Source organism: Pongo abelii, chromosome 8 (assembly GCF_028885655.2).
Source record: "Pongo abelii isolate AG06213 chromosome 8, NHGRI_mPonAbe1-v2.0_pri, whole genome shotgun sequence".
Taxonomy (NCBI): Eukaryota; Metazoa; Chordata; class Mammalia; order Primates; family Hominidae; genus Pongo; species Pongo abelii.
In genome coordinates this window covers 95,230,798-95,250,083 of record NC_071993.2, presented here as the reverse complement: position 1 = coordinate 95,250,083, position 19,286 = coordinate 95,230,798, and the positions used below count along the sequence as shown (strand labels likewise).

General features: G+C 35.5%; 1 protein-coding gene and 1 long non-coding RNA gene across 9 annotated transcripts in view; both read left to right on the top strand.

Moving 5' to 3' along the window:
• RNLS (renalase, FAD dependent amine oxidase) overlaps window positions 1-19,286 on the top strand; it is a 316,262-nt gene that overhangs the window by 100,444 nt on the left and 196,532 nt on the right. The gene's annotated exons all lie outside the window — the stretch shown is intronic.
• LOC129048306 (uncharacterized) overlaps window positions 1-19,286 on the top strand; it is a 103,503-nt gene that overhangs the window by 70,966 nt on the left and 13,251 nt on the right. The gene's annotated exons all lie outside the window — the stretch shown is intronic.

Genomic DNA, 19,286 nt, shown 5'->3' with positions numbered 1-19,286 from the left:
TCTCGCTCCTCCCACCTTCTACCCTCAACTAGGCCCCAGTGTCTGTTGGTCCTGCTTTGTCTCCATGAATTTGCGTCATTTAGCTCCCACTTATAAATGAGAACATGCAGTATTTGGTTTTCTGTTCCTGTGTTTGTTAAGGATAATGGCCTCTGGCTTCATCCATGTTTTTGCAAAAGACATGATCTCATTCTTTTTTATGGCTGCATTGTATTCCATTGTGTATATGTACCACATTTTCTTTATCCAATCTGTCATTGATGAACATTTAGGTTGATTCCATGTTTTACTATTGTGAATAGTGCTGCCATAAACATTTGTGTCCATGTGTCTTTATGGTAGAATGATTTATATTCTGCTAGGTATACATCCAGTAATGGGATTGCTGGGTTGAATGGTATTTCTGTTTTTAGGTCTTTGAGGAATCACCACACTGTCTTCTACAATGCTTGAACTAATTTACACTCCCACCAACAATGTATAAGTGTTCCCTTTTCTCTGCAACCTCACCAGCATCTGTTTTTTAACTTTTTAATAGTAGCCATTCTGACTGGTGTGAGACAGTATCTCATTGTGGTTTTGATTTGCATTTCTCTAATGATCAGTGATGTTGAGCTTTTTTTAATATGCTTGTTAGCTGCATATATGTCTTCTTTTGTAAAGTATCTGTTTATGTCCTTTTCCCACTTTTTAATGGTTTTTTTTTTTTCTTGTAAATTTGTTTAAGTTCCTTACAGATGCTTGATATTAGGCCTTTGTCGGATGCATGGTTTACAAATATTTTCTCCCATTCTGTAGGTTGTTTACTCTGTTGATAGTTTCTTTTGTTGTGCAGAAGCTCTTAAGTTTAATTAGATCTCATTTGTCAAATTTTACTTTTGCTGCAATTGCGTTTGGCATCTTTGTCATGAAATCTTTGCCTATTCCTATTTCCAAGATAGTATTGCCTATGTTGTCTATGTTTATGTTTTACATTTAAGTCTTTAATCCATCTTGAGTTAATTTTTGTATATGATATAAGGAAGGGGCCCAGTTTCAATTTTCTGCATATGGCTAGCCAGTTATACCAGCATCATTTATTGAATAGGGAGTCCTTTCCCCATTGGTTGTTTTTGACATAGTCTAGATTCAAGTTCATCATTAGATGTATGCTTTGCAACTATTTTCTCTCAGTCTGTGGCTATCTTTTCCTCTCCTTAACAATATCTTTTAAAAAGTAAAAATTTTTAATTTTGAAGACGTTCAATTTAAGTATTTGTTCTTTGATCAGAATTAATATTTTATTGGTTAATGACTAGGTTACTTTATACCACATTTCATGTGGTACAATTTTATTGATTTTTAGTACTTTCTTCTTTTGAAAGAAATTTTCAATGTCAAGATTTCCATTCAGTTGGTGCGAACTGATTTAAAAATTAACGTTTCTTTTTTTATGTCTCTATTTTTTAGATACAAGTTATTCTCACACAGTTATAATTAACCTGCAAAATGGGCTCATACCAGAAAAAGAATATTGTGATTAGAGCAGTAATTTATAATGTTAACTGCAAATGGCTCATATTCGTTTTTTTTTGTTTTAAATTGTATATAAAGTTCATCCAGCCTAATATGCCTGTCACAACTAAAAAGAAGAGTGACCTGGTATGGCAATATTGGAGTAATTCTTTTATTATCATAGATTTGATGTTACAAAGATTTTTTCAAACTTTTCTTCAAGAAGTTTTATAAATTTTAAGTTTTCTATTAAGTATATGATCTATTCTGAATTAATTCTTATATATAGTGTCAGGTATGGCTCAAAGTTCATATTTTTGTATGGATATCCAGTTGTTCCAGAACAACTTTTTGAACAGACTCTTCTTTCTCCACTGAATTGCCTTTGTCAAAAATCAATTTCCCATATATATAGGTCTATTTCCAGACTCTCTACTCTATCCCATTGACCTGATTGTCTATCTTAACATCAGTGCCACACTGTCTTGACTAGTATGTATTAATAATAAATTTTGAAACCAGACATTCTTCCAACTTTGTTCTTTCTTCTTGAAGTTGCTTTTTCAATTCTAGGTTCTTTTCTATCCCTATGTGTTTTAGAATCAGCTTTTCAATTTCTACAAAGAAACCTGCTGGGATTTTGATTGGGATTGTGTTGACAGTGTAGATAAATTTGGAAATAATTAACATCTTAACAATATTGAGCCTTCTGACTTATGAAAAAGCATCAAATAACATGAGATGCTTAAGGATAATTCTGACAAAATATATGAGATATATACACTGAAACAAACAAAAAAATTGCTAAGCAAAATTGAAGATATAAATACATGGAGATAAATGCCTCAACTGACTATTTTAAAGTTTTGCCATACTTTAAATGTCTTGTGTATTTTTTTTTCTCTGTCTGGCAGTCCAACTTTAAAGGAGACCTAATAAATTTAAGGGTGTGCTATTTACCTCTACCTTCAGTTACTCATGAAAAAGTGATAGATGGAAAGTTTAGAAAAGTGGTGTTGATAAATAAATTATTCATAAAATCATTAACTGCTCTATATATTATCCAGGCACTTTGTTTTTTCTCTTCTTCCATTCTTCTGTCTTGCAGCACTTACTCTTCTCATTATCATCTTTTGTAGTAGCTAGGAGTGGGGAGAAGAAATGAGACTGAACTCGTAAGTTCTTTTTCCCCTTATTATTAAAAACTTTTATGGAAAAAGGTATTGAATGCTGTGTTTAGGGATTTCACTTATCCTTCCTGTCCCCATTCTGTGTTCCTCATTATCATAGATGAGTGAGGATTGATAATAGTGGGAAAGTACAAACATGCACATTTAAATATCAGATTCTGCCTTCTAAATCTGTTAATGTGTTTTATCAGTGAATACTCAGAACAAATTTGAAGTACATTTCTCAAGAAGGAAGCCTATCTTTTTGAAGAATTTGTCATTATAAAAGATTTAAAATTATGAAATTGGTTAAATTATCTAATAAAGTTGGTTTGGTAGCTGTTGAGATTAAAATAAGCTATTACTGAAACCCTCATGAATTTTTGTGTTATGCATCCTTCATCCTTAAGATTAATAATTTTTACAAAAATTTGTTTTCGGATTTCATCTTGTCAAAGACTTGATATGAGTTATAGCTGAAGTATTATGTTACCAAGATATGACTTTTCAGAATTGTGTGGTATAATAAATTATGTTATTCACAAGAGCATCTTCAGTAAGACATAACTAACACTATGTTATCTTGGGTACAATAAATAAAGAGAATACATACTGTGATACAATATCCTTAATTATCTTTATTATATTCACTTAATAATTTTCAAAACTAGGTAATCTGAAAAAGAGTCTCAGTTACTACTACCAATTTGTAAGGTTCTTGTGTAATGTAATTTTGAGTAAAATTACTTCCACAGTACAAAATATGAAGGTTTTTTTTTTATACAAAATATGTGGTATGAGGTTATTGATTCTCTGGAAAGAAGTGTGAACAAAATATAGCAAGCAAAGAAATGGAAACCAGAAATTGTCAAGAAAAAAATGGCATTTGGTCTTTGAGAAACAGAAATATAAAAAATACAACTTCTATAATAGAAGAAATAATTAAGAGTACCAAGAAAGACTAAAATTATTCAAGTAAGCAAGGTCTATGACATACATCATATGACAATTATGAAATTTGTAAATGTTATTACAAAATTAGTAGCCATCAATTGAAAAATCACAGTTAACAAGAAAATTTGCCAAGCAGTTTTTAGGAAATTTATCCAGCTTAGGAAAAGGAAATAAAAAAGAGAAATTTTGCCAGCATTTACTGAGAGTCTACTGTGTGCTAAGGCCTGGAATATAAAGGTGCAAAGTCAAGACCCTGAGCTCAGAGACTACTGGCTGTGGCCAAGGGATAGGCTTGAAGATGCTTTTCCCAAAAAGGGGGTTGTAAAGCCAGAAAAAACTGACAAAAATAACCATTTAACTGCTATGGAATCAGACAGAGGCATATGATAATCTGATAAACTTTATCCTTGAAAAACTGCTAAATTTTGAATATATGAAAGCTTCCAGAGGATGAATGCTTTACTGGCTCAAGATGTAGGAGCACAACCTTAGTCCAATCATTGGCTGCCCATTAAACTATACAGTCAGAAGGGTAACCTGTAGGAATCCAGGTTTAAAAATTACAATAAGAATTTTAAAAAGATATAGCAAGACCCTGTCTCTACAAAAAGGAAGAAAGGGATGGAGGAAGGAAAACAAGGAGAAAGGGAGAAAGGAAGGAGTGAGGGAGGGAAGGAAGGAAGGGAAGGAAAACTGAGCAGGGATATCAGTGGCTACACCCCACAGGGAAACAGATTTCACAGATTTAGCCCTGGCAGGTTACTAAACAAAAAACAAATGGCAACAATAAAAAACAACAACTACCTTCAGGGAAAAGGTTATACTCCAGAGTTTCTACAACATATTACCTAAAATGTTCAATTTTTAACAAAAATTCAGAGACATGCAAAGAAACTAGAAAGTGTAACCAAGGAAAAATTATCATAGAAATTGCCTCTGAGGATCCCCAAATGTTAGATTTTGTAGACAAGGACTTCAAAGCAGCTATTATAAGCATATTTAAAGAACTAAAATTCAGATTTAAAGAATTATAGGAAATTATGACAACATGACTCAACAAGTAATAAATCTCAATGAAGGGATATAAGTTATAAAAAGAAAAAAGAATTAAATGGAAACTCTGGAGCTGAAAATACAGGACCTGAAATGAAAAAGTCACTAGAGTCTCTCAGTAGCAGATTTGAGATGATAGGAGAGAGAATCAGTTAACTTGAGACAAATGAATAGAAATTATTCAACCTGGAGAACACAGAGAAAAAGACCAAAGGAAAATGAGCAGAGCCTTGGAGAGCAGTGGGACAACATTGAGTATACCAACATAGACGTAATACGAGTCTTATAAGGAGAGAAAGCAGTAGAGAAAAAACAAAGTGTGATGAAGTAATGGCCAAAGAGTTGCCAAATTTGAAAGCCAACATTACAGATACAAGAAACCCAATTAACCCTAAGTAGTATGAACACAAAACCATCCACATCTCAACACACAACAGTCAAACTGTTGAGAGCCAAAGAAAATGAGAAAATCTTGAAAGCAGCAATAGATAAAACAGCTCATGACATAGAGAGGAATTTATGCAATTAATGACTGATTTCTCATTTGAAAGATACTGGAAGGAAAAAAAATCAACCAAGAATTCTATATTCATTAAAACTAGCCTTGAAAAAGTGGAGGTGAAATAAAGACATGACCAAATTTTTAAAAAGACAAGAATCCATTGCTAACAGACCTGTCTTATGAGAATACCAAAGGAGTCTTTCAGGCTAAAAGTAAGTGACACCAGAGGATAACTCAAATTCACAGAAAAAAAATGAAAAGCAATGGAAATGGTATATATGTAGGTTAATATAAAGGGCTCTGTATTTTTTTCTCATATAGTAACTTCTTTAAAATACATAGGATTTCAAAAAGCAATTATTATAATTATTACTGAGTATATTATCATTAAGTTTACGTACATATATGTAATTTATATGACAGTAATACTGCAAGAAATGGGGAGAGGATGGAGCTACAAATGAGCAGATTTTCTATATTTCACGACAATTATTTATTATTATTCTGTGGTTGATTGTGATAAGTCAGAATGCATATTGTAATTGCTAAAGCATCCATTAAGAAAATAATTCCAAATAAATTTAGAAAATCAATATATGAATTAAAATGGTACACTAAAAATACACTTAACACAAAAAAGGCAGTAAAGAAGGGATAGAAAAACAAAAAACACAAGAGACCTAGAAAACAAATAGCAAAATGGAAAATGTAAGCCCAGCCATGATAATTAAATGTGATTGGCCTAAATATCTCAGTCAGAAGACAGAGGTTGACAAACTGGATTTTAAAAAGCAAGATCTAACTAAAATGCTGTCTACAGATATACAATTTAGATTCAAAGGCACTAGTTAAAAGTAAGTAGATAGAAAAAGATATATTATGCAAACAGTAACCGTAAGAAAGCTGTAGTGGCTATACTGTTACCAGATAAAATAGACTTTAAGACAAGAAATATGCCATAGAGGGCTATTTTATGATAAAGGGTCAATAGACCAGGAATATACAAAAATTATAAATATAAACACACCTAGCAATAGAGCCCCAAAATACATGAAGCAAAAACTGACAAAATCGAAAAGAGAAATAGAACAAATCATGGAACTGAATTGACTAATTTCAGTCAACTAAAAAACATAAAATATTTGGTTGTCACTAGTCATATCTTTGTAAAATAATATTATACCAGACAAATATAAATTCCATTTGTAATATCACACACACACACACACACACACACACACACACACACAAAGACACAGGAATGAACAGTACTAATGCAGTTCCATAAGAATTTTAGAAAAGTATGAATTTGGCCGGGCACAGTGGCTCATGCCTGTAATGCCAGCACTTTGGGAGGCCAAGGCTGGTGGATCACCTGAGGTTGGGAGTTCGAAACCAGCGTGATCAACATGGAGAAACTCCGTCTCTACTAAAAAATACAAAATTAGCTGGGCGTGGTGACGCATGCCTGTAATCCCAGCTACTTGGGAGGCTGAGGCAGGAGAATCACTTGAAGCCGGGAGGCAGAGATTGCAGTGAGCCAAGGCCGCACCATTGCACTCCCGCCTAGGCAACAAGAGTGAGACTCCGTCTCAAAAAAAAGAAAAGTATGAATTTGACTGTAGTTTCCCATAAATCTTAGGGAAGGAGAAAATTGACTATGATCTTATAAGAATCTCAGGAAACAATAAATTAGACTAAAGATTTCCCCTAAGGGATAATTATCAGAGGTTTTCAACTTTGAAGAACCTCTCAAATTCAGCCTAAAGCCATGTCTAAGAACTTATACTTAATTGATTACCTAGGTAAAGGAACGTGGAATATGCTTACTGGAGTTAAAGGTCCCGTATGAGGTGACATTTCTAAGGTTGTCTCAAAGGTAGAAGTAAAATTTAAAATATGTTATTAAATAGGAAAATAGGCCTATGCAAATTAGATGAAGTTCTGGCAAGCCAAGTACAATGCAAAAACTCAGTAATGTAAGAATATGATAGACCAAGACTGAATAAGTTTAAGTTTCACAGAAAGAGCTCAAACTAATAGGCAAACACTTGATGAATGTAGGCTTGTGCAGAGAACTAATACAATGCAAGAGTTTATTTAAAAAGAGTGTGACATACAAGTTTTAAGGAAGAATCATTTTATTATGATCTTTTGGTAAATTTGTATTCATATGTTGCATCTGGATTTTTTTCTACTATACCTTTTAGAAAGTAGGAACTTAAAAAAAAAAAGAAAAAGGAAAAGAAAAGAAAGTCCAGAGAAGAATGGCTGATATGAAAAAGTCATGAATGGAAAATAGGTCCTTCAAAAGGGCAAATAAAAGTAATTTGGATTACTTTTCTGAAAATGAGAAAGGCTAAGAGATGGCAGCATAATTTTTAAAACTAGGCTAAGAATCAACAGCTGTTATTTCTAGTTCAAGGTCGTCTTTGCTTAGACAAATCCGATGATGATGATGATGATGATACTGATATTTCTAAAATTGACACTAATATTTATAGAGGACTAATGCTTACCATTTACATGGGTTGTCTTATTTAACTTCATAATGATATTATGTGGTGAATACTTAAATTAGATCCATTTTTCAGAATAGAAAACTGAATATAATTTTCCTCAGATGAAAACAGTGCTATTAAAATGTGTCCTACTTACTGCTTCAGGTGGAAGCATGAAAATGCTTTGCAACACTCTAGCTGCCAAGATTTATTTGTCTTCCTAAAATTATAGGAATTCTATGTAATGATGCTTCATGATCATTAAGAACCAAGTAAGGGAATATTGGCCTCAAAGCAAAGCCATTGACTTTTTGCTCTGCTATAATTAAAGGCAACAAGAGGTTGTTGAATACCTGTTATATGCTTAATATGGTTTCAGATGCCATGCTAGGATATACAAAGAAGAAACAAGACTCAAACATATTTAATGTTCTAGTAATAGTTTTAGCTAATGATTGTTGATCACTGTATGTTCATTTAGTCTTCACAACAACCGTATGAAGTAGCTACTATCATCCTCATCTTACAGATGAAGAAATAGTACCTAGTTAATGACAGAACTAGGATTCAAACCCAGGTACTTGGGCTCCTCAGCATGGCTTGAGAGACAGACAGACAGACAGACAGAAAGAAAGAGAGAGAGAGAAAGAAAAAAGAAAGAAAGAAAGAAAGAAAGAAGGAAGGAAGGAAGGAAGGAAGGAAGGAAAGAAGGAAAGAAAGAAAGAAAGAAAGGTAAATTAGTTAAGGCTATGTGAAGTCAGGAAAAGGGAAAAGTCATTTTGAACCAGTTTGAACAAGTAGCTTCAGTATCCTTAAAGTGATGGGTTTGTGTGCCAGAAAATGGTACAGAGTATATTATAAGTTGTATGGGAATGAGCAGAGCATATTTCGAGTGAACAGAAGCTGGAAAGGGCAGTTGAGGATGGATAAGCCCTGTGTCTTGTGGGTTTATTTTTTATCTGGGGAGACAGTGGAGAGACTTCAAGTATACCAACCTGCCCAGGCATGCTTTGATGACTAGAGGTATATGTGGGATAAGGTAGGGCCACATATAAAGGGATCTTTAATAACAGAGTGAGGTATTTGAACTTGAGATGATAGGTAGTGAGGGATCATGTGTCATAATGAAACCCAGCCATCTGGTTAAAATTAGCAATTGGCCCTGAGGTGATAAAATTCTGGCAAGCTAGGAGTGGGCCTAAAAATGAAATGATGAATCTGACAGAAATGTTGAAGACATATTACCAAATATCAGATACTGACTGGATAGAAGGAATAAGAGAAAGTGGGGAGTCAGATGGGCTCGTGTTTTCAAACCTAAGAAACTTGGGAGATTAGGATAACTGGCACCAAGAAACTGGGACAAGGAATGCATTTAGGTAGGAGAAAGTAAATGTTTTTTAAATGTTTGAAAGATAATATGAGAGCCATTTTGGAATGGATTTTAAAGTCCTTGTTGATAGTTGACTTCAATCCACAATAGGTCCTGAGACAGCTAATCTTAAGTTTTAATAATTCTTTACTTTTAAGAAGTTACCAGATAAAAATCTATCCAAGATAAATGTTAATCTATCTGAAATAGGCACTGGGCCATATGGCCTCGTAAGATTCCATGCATGAATGCATTCAACAGACACATACTGTGAACCTCCAGCTAGTATTGCATAGTAGATGGTGTCATAGCTTAGTAATGAACAGTGTGTCCTCTAGAGTTAGGCAGAACTTGGGCCATATCAGCTCCTGCTCTGGACAGCTGTGTGAACTTGGAAAAATACTTACCCTCTATCATTCTGAAGCTTCTTAGATGTGAAACAAAGATCATGATAGCACCCACCTTATAGGAAGGTCATGGAAATTAAGGGGGATGATGCATGTGAAGCCTTTAGCCTAGTGTCAAGCACACAGAAGATGATCAGTGTTATCTGTTAGATACCACTGTTATTGTCTTCCACAGTCTTCAAATTTCTGTCATCCCTGTCATCACTATAATCCTTGTCATCGCTGCCATCCTTGTTTCACCATCATCCCTGTCTTCACCATCATCACAGTTGTCAGTGTTTACATCAGTGTTGCTGTTGTCACCATCATCCTCTTCTCCATTGTCATCCCCACCATCGCTGTCATCCCCATCATCATTATCTCTGTCTTCACCATCTTTCTCTCCTTCCCTGTCATCCCCATCATCATTATCTCTGTCTTCACCATCTTTCTCTCCTTCCCTGTCATCCCCGTCATCACTATCATCACTGACATCCCATTGTCACCTTTGTCCCTAAGTTCACCATCATCCTCATCATCTTCCTCATACCATCAAGGCACCTGCTTTGTTGTTCCTTCGTCAGTTTTTCTGTGAACAAGTCCTGAATATCAGCACTTTGCACTTCCTCCATAGGGCAGATGTACACATGGAACAGTCTTTGAATGGTTGTTGTTAGCTTAGTTCACACTGTACCATTTTCCAGTTCTTGTTCTAATAATAGATAGTATCTATTATTTAATATTGATACAAAAATATAATTTGCTTGAATTACTCTTGTTTTGGGTTAATCCAAGAATTTGAGTTTCATTTATAATATAGCAGATCAACTGCTTGAAGAAAAAGGCCACACTATTATCGCTTTCTTACTTTTTGTGGCAAAACTGTACAGCATAAAGCATTTACAGGCTTATCTCTGTTTAAATAAATTTAATTAAATTTGAATTCAGCAGGCCTTGTTGCATAAGAACAACATTGACTTTGCTGTTTGGGTTTGCATGTTTTATGAACATCAGCACCCTGGTAAATGAAGAGTGGAAAACAGGCCCTTCTGAACTACCTCTCAACCCTTTCATGAAGGTTTTTTTAAAAAGAGATAATGAAAAGAATTTGACCATTGTTTTATTATGGCTAAATACATATATTTTTGGGAAAGGGGCTTCCTGTTGACCATGTGTTCTTTTAAAACATCAACTTAGTGAGGTAGTTTATATTTTGTCCTGACTTCTGCTTTGAAATATTACAAGATTATTAGTATATAAAGTGCCTTTGATGAATAAGATAAAGGAATGTTGCTTTTCAATATGTTGTGTACCCATTATTCTACTTTTTAGAGAAAAAAGCTTTTTATTTACTCTGTTGTCCCCGTCCTAGTAATATGCATCAAGATTAAAGGGTATAGAGCGTGGATAAAAGAATAGCTCCTTAGTGTGGTCCATGGACCAGTGCCCATCAGCAATCTGTGTGTAATTAGTTTACAATAGGTTAGATATTGAAAAGTGATTAGAAACTTCTGTAGTAATTTGCTATTGTCATGACATCCAAATATATGATTTTTGTATTTAACAAAAATCTAAGTCATCAATGCATTAGAAGTTTAAGAAAATGAAAAACAGTAACAACCACCAAAACAAAAACAAAATGTAAATCCTGTTTCTTCAACATATTAATTTGTTCTGTGAGATTTTAATAGGCATTCCATAAAAAGCACATCCGTTCCTTAGATAAGTTTGGAAGAGACTGATATAAAATAAATCACGTAAGTTATTGTCTTCTGGACTCCCAGGATCTGCATTGTGAACTTCACCAAGTGAAGGTAGGGTAAGAAGAGTCACCTGAATCATAAACCCCTGGATTTGTAGAACATCTCCAAAGAGTAATATCCTGTAGAGGATCCTTTACTAAAAGAGTTAGTATTTTTCTGCTATTTTTAACTTTTCAGTTGCTTCCTATGCAGCTTTAGAATAGGACTATCATTTTTAAAACTTGATTTTTCCCTTTAATTTTTTAATTTTTGAAATGCAGCCTGCAATATTACCATTGTAATCAATGTTACTGTTTTTCTAATTTCATGGATTTTTTATTTTCTTAATTAAAAATTTTAAAAGGCTGACCAAATGCTCAAGAAGACACAAAGTCCCACACCCTAAAAGCCAGAGACCATGTTTTTCCTATGATCTCTGGATCCTCACAGAGAATGTAGAGGGAACAGCTGCAGTTTTTATGAAGGAAAATAATTGTGTTGCAAAATACCTCTTGGCATAGGAAGGTGAGGTTAGAGACTGAAAGGACATTGGAATGAATCCGAAAAGAAAAGGTTTTTTAATGCTACTAATAGAAGTTAGAAGAAAAGAAAGGACAACTGAGGGTTAAAAAGATCATTGAAAATGTACTCAAAGAAGATGAAAAAGTGTTCCTTAAATTGCTATTAGATTTCAGGGCTCTGAGGCTATGATCTAGCCCCAGGAAGAATTTTTAGGGAAAAGATTGCTTCATTTCAAAGTAGATTGGGCTTCCTTATTTTTAGCCAGAACACTAAGTTCCAGATGCCTTTCTCTTGAGTTTGATAACATTAAAGCAGCTCGGGTGGTTGCTGGCCATCACTTTTAGTGTGAGGCACTAATAAAGTGTGGAGCAGGTGAAAATCCCAATGAAATTGGGCTAACTCTATGAATGTGTAAAAACAGCTTCATACTTGGAAAAGCCACAGTGAATGCCAGGGCTGCCCTGTTGCCCTGTGTGCCCAAGCCTCCTGACTTCATTACATCTCACATTGTCACCTTTCTATCTTCTTGGATCTCAGCCTCAGTTTTGCCAGTGTCTACTTTCCCTCTGCCTTCAAACATACATAGCAGTCCACTATCTTGGTGCGGGGGGAGCTGACTACTTTCTCCAACTACTTTTTATTTCCTGTTTTTGTAAAACTTCTCAAACAAGGCATCGTATTTCTTTGCTACCTGCTTTTCCCCAGTCTCAGGAGTCTGGCGTTAATAATGAGGCAGCAACTATGGTCAACTTGACTAAGAGCTGACTGCACCAGGATCAGTGCTTAGAGCTTGGCATATGTTACTTCATTGAATCCTCAAATAATCCTCTGAGTCAGGTATTACGCCTATTGTAATTTTATAGATGAGATGCTCAGGTTTAGATTAAGCAATTTGCTGCACAGAGACACTATTGACAGGGCTGGAACAGAGCCCAGGTCTGACTGACCTCAACACATTTTCTTAACTACCTTTTTGTTTACTCAAAAGTGCCAGGAAAATGTTCTCATTTAAGCCTTCCAACTTGAAGAGGTATTATTATAATCCATTTAATACACTTGCTCTGAACTAGGAGAGTCACCGCCTTCCTAGAGGGCATTTGCAAATTTGTCCAGGTATTTGGTTGTGGGAATACTGGAGGTGGGAATGCTACTAGTATTTAATTGCTAGAAGAAGGAGGGACATAGGTGTGGGAACTGCCATGCGATGCTGAGAAATACCTCACGCAACAAAGAATTCTCCTGCCTCAAATGCCAATAATGCCCCATTCAGAAACAATGATAATGGATGAGAATTTAATAATGGATTCAGAAAGCCTAAATAACTTCCCTGAATCTGGAGCCATAAATCAAACTGAGATCTGTCTGGCTTTAAAGGTTGTTTTTTTTCTGCTCAATTCAACTTCATCTAACAGAACATTAAAATATTATGTATAATTTGATTTGCTCCCAGAATTACCATATTTTATATGCAGCATCTCAAATATAATTTATTTAGAGAATACTTAACTAATTTCCTGATTGAATGTTATTTTAATACATTTGATGGAGATAGCATGTATCATAGTATTTGCCAGATTTTCACAAGGATGCTAAAATTTAATGAAAGAAACCATCAACATTGTATTAAACAAGGAAAGCTGCATATTCTGGAACATGCTGTCTTCTGCACTGACAACTAGGAGCAGAAAAGACTCATTTACGAAAGGAGAAAAAGGAGGAAAGAGAGAAGCTTGGTAAAGAAGATAGGAGAGAAAAAAATATATACATGGCTTTTTATTTAATTAGTCTTATACACTGAGCTCTGATCCGTCAATTGCAATGTTTCCTTCCTCTGAAACTTCATTTTTAAAAAATCTCCTTTATAAACATTCTAAGGTCTAAAGGGTTGCCCAAATTTAAATAAGATTTTCTACTTTCTATATTTAAAGACATCTTTTTAATGTGCTTCTTTCTAAAATAAATGCATTGTATATATTTTTTGTAGCAGTCATGGATTTGTACTAGGCAAAGACCTTGTCACGCTTGGTAAAGAAGGGCTGTGCTTTTCATAATCATAGATTGCATACCTGGACTGTACACTTGAACATGACTCAAGTCTCCAAAATTTAAACATCATTTTATAACATCAAGGCCTCTGTGCCATATTTGAGTGTGTGTGTGTGTGTGTGTGTGTGTGTTTTTTTACTACCCAGAAAAATAAAATTGTAGTTTCAGCTTCACCCAGGTGCCTACATTTGAAACACATATCATGCAAGACAAACTCTCATCTTGAGTTGCTGGTAGGAAAAAAAGGATCTTTCTTTATGCCATTTTTCTTCTTCCTATTTTCACCGTTTGAGATGTACAGTCATGTGCCACATAATGGTGTTTCAGTCAACACCAGATCACATATACGTCAGTGGTCCTATAAGATTATCATACGATATTTTTACTGTACCTTTTCTATTTTTACCTGTGTTTAGATACACAAATACCATTTTGCTACAGTTGCCTACAGTATTCAGTACAGTAACATGCTGTACAGGTTTGTAGCCTAGGAGCAATAGGTTATATCACCTAGCCTAGGTGTGTAGTAGACTGTTCATCAAGGTTTGTGTTAGTACACTCTATGATGTTTGCAAAACAACAAAATTGCCTTATATTTCTTAGAACATATCCTCACGGTTAAGTTATGCATGACTAGTTAAATTCCCAACATAGACAATTTTCTGGGACCCATAATTAACAGAGAATTTCAGACTTTGTGGGTGATAAGAGTATTTGAGTGCTTGTTAAAAATTTAGATTTCCAAACCCTGTGCTAGAGACTTGAATTCAGTAGCTCTTGGGAAGAGTGAAATGCTTTGTCAACAAACTCCCCCAGGTGATGGGGTGCATGTAGTTCATGGAACACACTATGAAGACAAATAGTTTGGTACTTAATAAGTCTCTAATAAATAGTTGTTGAATATATGAATGTGAATGTATGAATATATGAATGTGGCTGTACTAACAGCTTTATTCCTATCAACAGAGGCTTTTACCTATAACCACACAAGCTTATATTCCTAGGAAATTCTTACCTTTTCCTTCCCCTCACCTTTGTCCACCTATTTTCAGCAACTCTTGAAGTCTTGTTTGGGCAGATTCCTTCCATTTTCACACCTATCGTGCTGCTTTAGCACCTCCCAGGCTCCAGACTCTTTTGACTTCAACTCATCTTTAAAACCACTACCAGATTAATCTTCCTCAAACCTGTGCTTCTGTATTTAAGACTCTTCATGATTTGACTCAACCTACTTTTCCCCTTAATTTCCTTCTCTTCTTCTCTTTAAAATACCAGATCCCACTCTTATCCCTAATTGTGCTTTATACACCTCCTTCTCACTGCTTTGCTTATGCCATCCCCTTCCCAGCCCTGGGCAGGAAGGAAGGGGTTAACTCAGCAGGCCTGGGTTATTCAAATCCTGCACATTTCAAAGAAATGCCTACCTTCAGGACTAGCCCTTGGTCAGCTCCTGGGAATTAACCTCTGAGCTCTTGAAATATTCTTCCAGATTAAGAGTCTTTTTGTATGCCTGAGGCCTTGGACCATGCTGTACAGATAAATTTATCCTGACAATGTGATTTGTGGTGAAGGCTTTTTTTTTTTCTTTTAGGTAGGGGGAGGCTGGAATTTCAGTAGCTGAGGTCAGTTAAGGGGCCTATATTGCTGATCTCCAATAACAACTCTGGACACCAAGGCTCATGTGAGCCTTTCTGGTTGGCAACATTGAACATGTGTTGTCATACATTGTTGCTGGGAGAATTAGGCACATCCCCATGAGACTCCATGGGGAGGGGACCACAAAAACCTTGCACCTGGTTTCTTCTGGACTTCCAAACATGTACCTTCTCCCTTTCCTTTGCTAATTTTAATCTGCATCCTTTCACTGTAGTAAACTATACCCTGTGAATTTAACAGCTTTTCTGAAGCCTGTAAGTTCTTCTCATGAATCATCAAGCCTGAGAGTGGCCTTGGGAACTCGTGACACCTCTCCACAGAATGGCCCTCTCTTTTCGCCTTACAGTACTCTATACATTCTTCCAGAGACTGGTAAAATGCCTTCCCCTTACTTTGCCTTCCCCAAAAGGTAGCCAGCAAGCAGCACCCATTGCTGGTGAGAGTGCCCACTGTAAAGGCCTCTCTGAAAAGAAATTTGGCCATGTTAACAAAACTTAAAATGGGCATAACATTGACCTAGCAGTTCCACTTTTTTGGAGTTTATTCTATAGAAATCCTCACCCAAGGCTGCAGTTAGTGTGTTGCAGTCTTATTTATTGAAGTCAAAATTGGAAATAATTCAGTTATCTATTAACGACAATATTAATAGAATAATCCCTTAATAGTAATATTATGGAATAGATATATTGATATAGCTCCATGTACTGCGCACATTCTGTTCCAGCCTTGTGCTAAGTGCTTTACTTAAATATTTTACTTGAAAATCTTCCTTGTAGGTAGGTTACCTTTACTTAGACAAACATTGAGGTACCTAGAAATTAAATGAGATTACAGGGCTAAGATATATATGACTCCATCCACACAAATTTATACCAGGCAGGGTTAATGAAGAGTGGTAGAACTCTATACGCTGGCATGGAAAGATGTTTATCACACATCATTAAGTTTAAAAATTAAAATTACAAAACATTTGTATAGTATGTTACCATTTTTGTAAACCATATATGTGTGTGTATGTACATTTGCATAGGAAACAAAAATGCAGAAATATTTATTAATTTATAGAACAGGTAACAGGTAACTTATTTTCTCCCAAATACACGAAATGATGATTATAGCATTAACTTGGCTGCCCTCATGCAGCGTATATAAAACAGAGAAGACATGTACCACATTTTCTTTCTCCAGTCTACCATTGATGGGCGTTTAGGTTGATTCCATGTCTTTACTATTGTGAATAGTGCTGCGATGAACGTATGTGTTCATGTGTCTACCTATTGGGTACTATGCTTATTACCTGGGTGACAAAATAATCTGTACAGCAAACCCCCATGACACACTATTTACCTCTATAACAAACCTGCACATGTATCCCTGAACTTAAAATAAAAGCTTAAAAAAAATGTGACAGAGAACTGAAATTAAAAATAAAATCTGTGTGTTTCCATTGGTAAAAGGAAAGGGACTCTTGATTCTAAACTTTGGGCAATAAAAAACTATTAATATATGTTAGAAATACTACTAATTCATTTATGAAAATAAAGAGTACTTGGGTTGTTTCACTTATAGAAACAGACTATATAAAAATATACATGAGATATACATATGTATATGTATAAGATACTATGTACATATACTTTGTATATATATGTATGTATATATTCAACATAACTTTAGGTGTAGGAAATTTAGAAAGTGGAGCAAAGCACACACACACACACACACACACATACATAAAAATAATGACCCACAGATGGATCCATTATTTCCTTGGAGCAGCATATATTTTTTGTCTTCTAAGAACAATCGCATAAGCAGAGATGCTAGCAGGTTTTCTCAAAAAGAAAAAAGAAACGGAAAAGAAAAAAGAAAGGTTTTGATGTTTAAGTAAATTTGACAAACACTGTATACTGCATCCTCTCCTTATGCTAGTGCAAATATGTATATCAGAGAAGTCCTGCAATAAACCCCTTTCTTTAATTCAGTATTTCTTTAATTTTGCAACTATATAACACTTCTGCCACCTGACTGTCTGTATCTGAGCACCTCATAGAATGCTGCGTCTTCCCTCATCATAGGAACCTGGGCACTGGCAGCAAGTATTTTCTCATCTCTCTATCCGAAGATATTTCAAGAGCCTCAATTTATATGTCCCAGTATTTATACAGTCAAGATCCCCAGGAATGACTCTGATTGGCTCTATCTGAGCCACATGCCCCAAACAGTCACTGTGGAAAAGGGGATAAGATACCTCTATTAATCAGCCTGGACCCCAGGCTGAGCACTGTGGCCAGGGCACTGAACTTTGTGATGACCAGAACGACATGAGTCACATTATTTGAGTGAGGAAAATGAGTTTCTGCAAGGAAAAGAAGGGAGAGAAAAGACGACAATACATGAGGTGTCTGACATGCTGCCTTACTCTATCTGCACTTTTTTCTTGAAACTCCTTGTGTGTTTTATAAAATAAATACGGTATATATGTACCATATATCCACTCTCACATTTTTTAATGTATCATGAACATTTATTTTCCACTGACATTAAATATTCTTCAAAAACATGAGCTTTTAGAACTGTGTATATGCCATTTTATCAATGGACCATACTTTATTTAACAACTCAAAGGCATTTAGTTTGTTCCCAGTTTGTGCTATGTTAAAAAAACTGTGTTGCACATTCTGCATCAAGAGTTCTTGGTTCAACTTGACATTCAGATTCATAAGCCCATTTCACCATTCTACTCTAAAGGGACGTAGTATGGGAACATGGCTTCCTAGAAGGGCAGTGATGGTTATTCCTTTCCTATAGGAGGCCTTGCAGCAGCCCGTAGCAGCTCATGTGCAAAGAGATGAGATGCATACTAGGTAAGTGCTGGAGTTTTCCTGGTGTAAAAGCCTTATTTCCCTCAAAGAAGCCAGTAGCTCTTACAGCAAATCTATAATCATAGCTTTCAAAGTCCCGGTAAAGGACACATCCAGTTACAAGAGCACTACACTCAGACCAAAACTGTGGTTCCTTTCAGTTATTTGTAGTTGTTTTAGTCTAGATGCCACTTACCAATCTAGGGTCAGTTTTATGATAAATCCTGTTGACTAGTTGTCAACATAGTTGACATACATTCTCATTAGGTTACCAGATAACTGAAAGTTAAATTCTGTGCTCTTGGTCCAGGGGAGATACAGAGCCAGGAAGTGGGGTGATTAGGGAGTTGTGGAGCAACAGTGGCTGAAATGAGTTATGATTCGTCAGTGATCATGTTATGCTAGTCATTACATGTTTGGTAAAATCATTTTACTTTGGGCCCACCCCAGAGCATTTTTTTTGTTGCTAATTTGTGAGTGCTGAGCAAAAGCAATCTAGTTCTACTTTCTGCTCTCTAAGGAGGTTAAAGCTTTCTGCCTTTACCTGAAATGCACCAAGCTCTTTCCATCAGTCTCATCCTGTTGTTCTTTTCAACTCCTAATCAGATCAAAGAACACTCCCTATCTATTTTTATTTCATGGAATGTTAAGCAGATCATATTTTCAGTGGGTATTTTGGAATTCTTGCAAGACTGCCAGCAAATTGTTTGGAATGGCTGTAGCAAAAGGCAATGCTTCCCAAACTGTAATATGCATGCAGATCTCCTGAAGATCTTGTTAAAATACAGATTCTGACTCAGCAGGTGGAGCCTGAGATTCTACCTTTCTAATAAGCCTCCACGTGTTGCTGATGTTGCTGGTCCATGGTCCCCACTTTAAAGAAAGGCCGAGAGCATTGGTTTTGAGTCTTGGCTGCTCGTTAGAATCCACTAGGGAGCTTTTAAGTCTCCTGACACCCAGGCTGCACCCAAGCTAATTAAATCTGAATCACTAGTGTTGGGACTCAGGCATTTTTTTTTTAATTC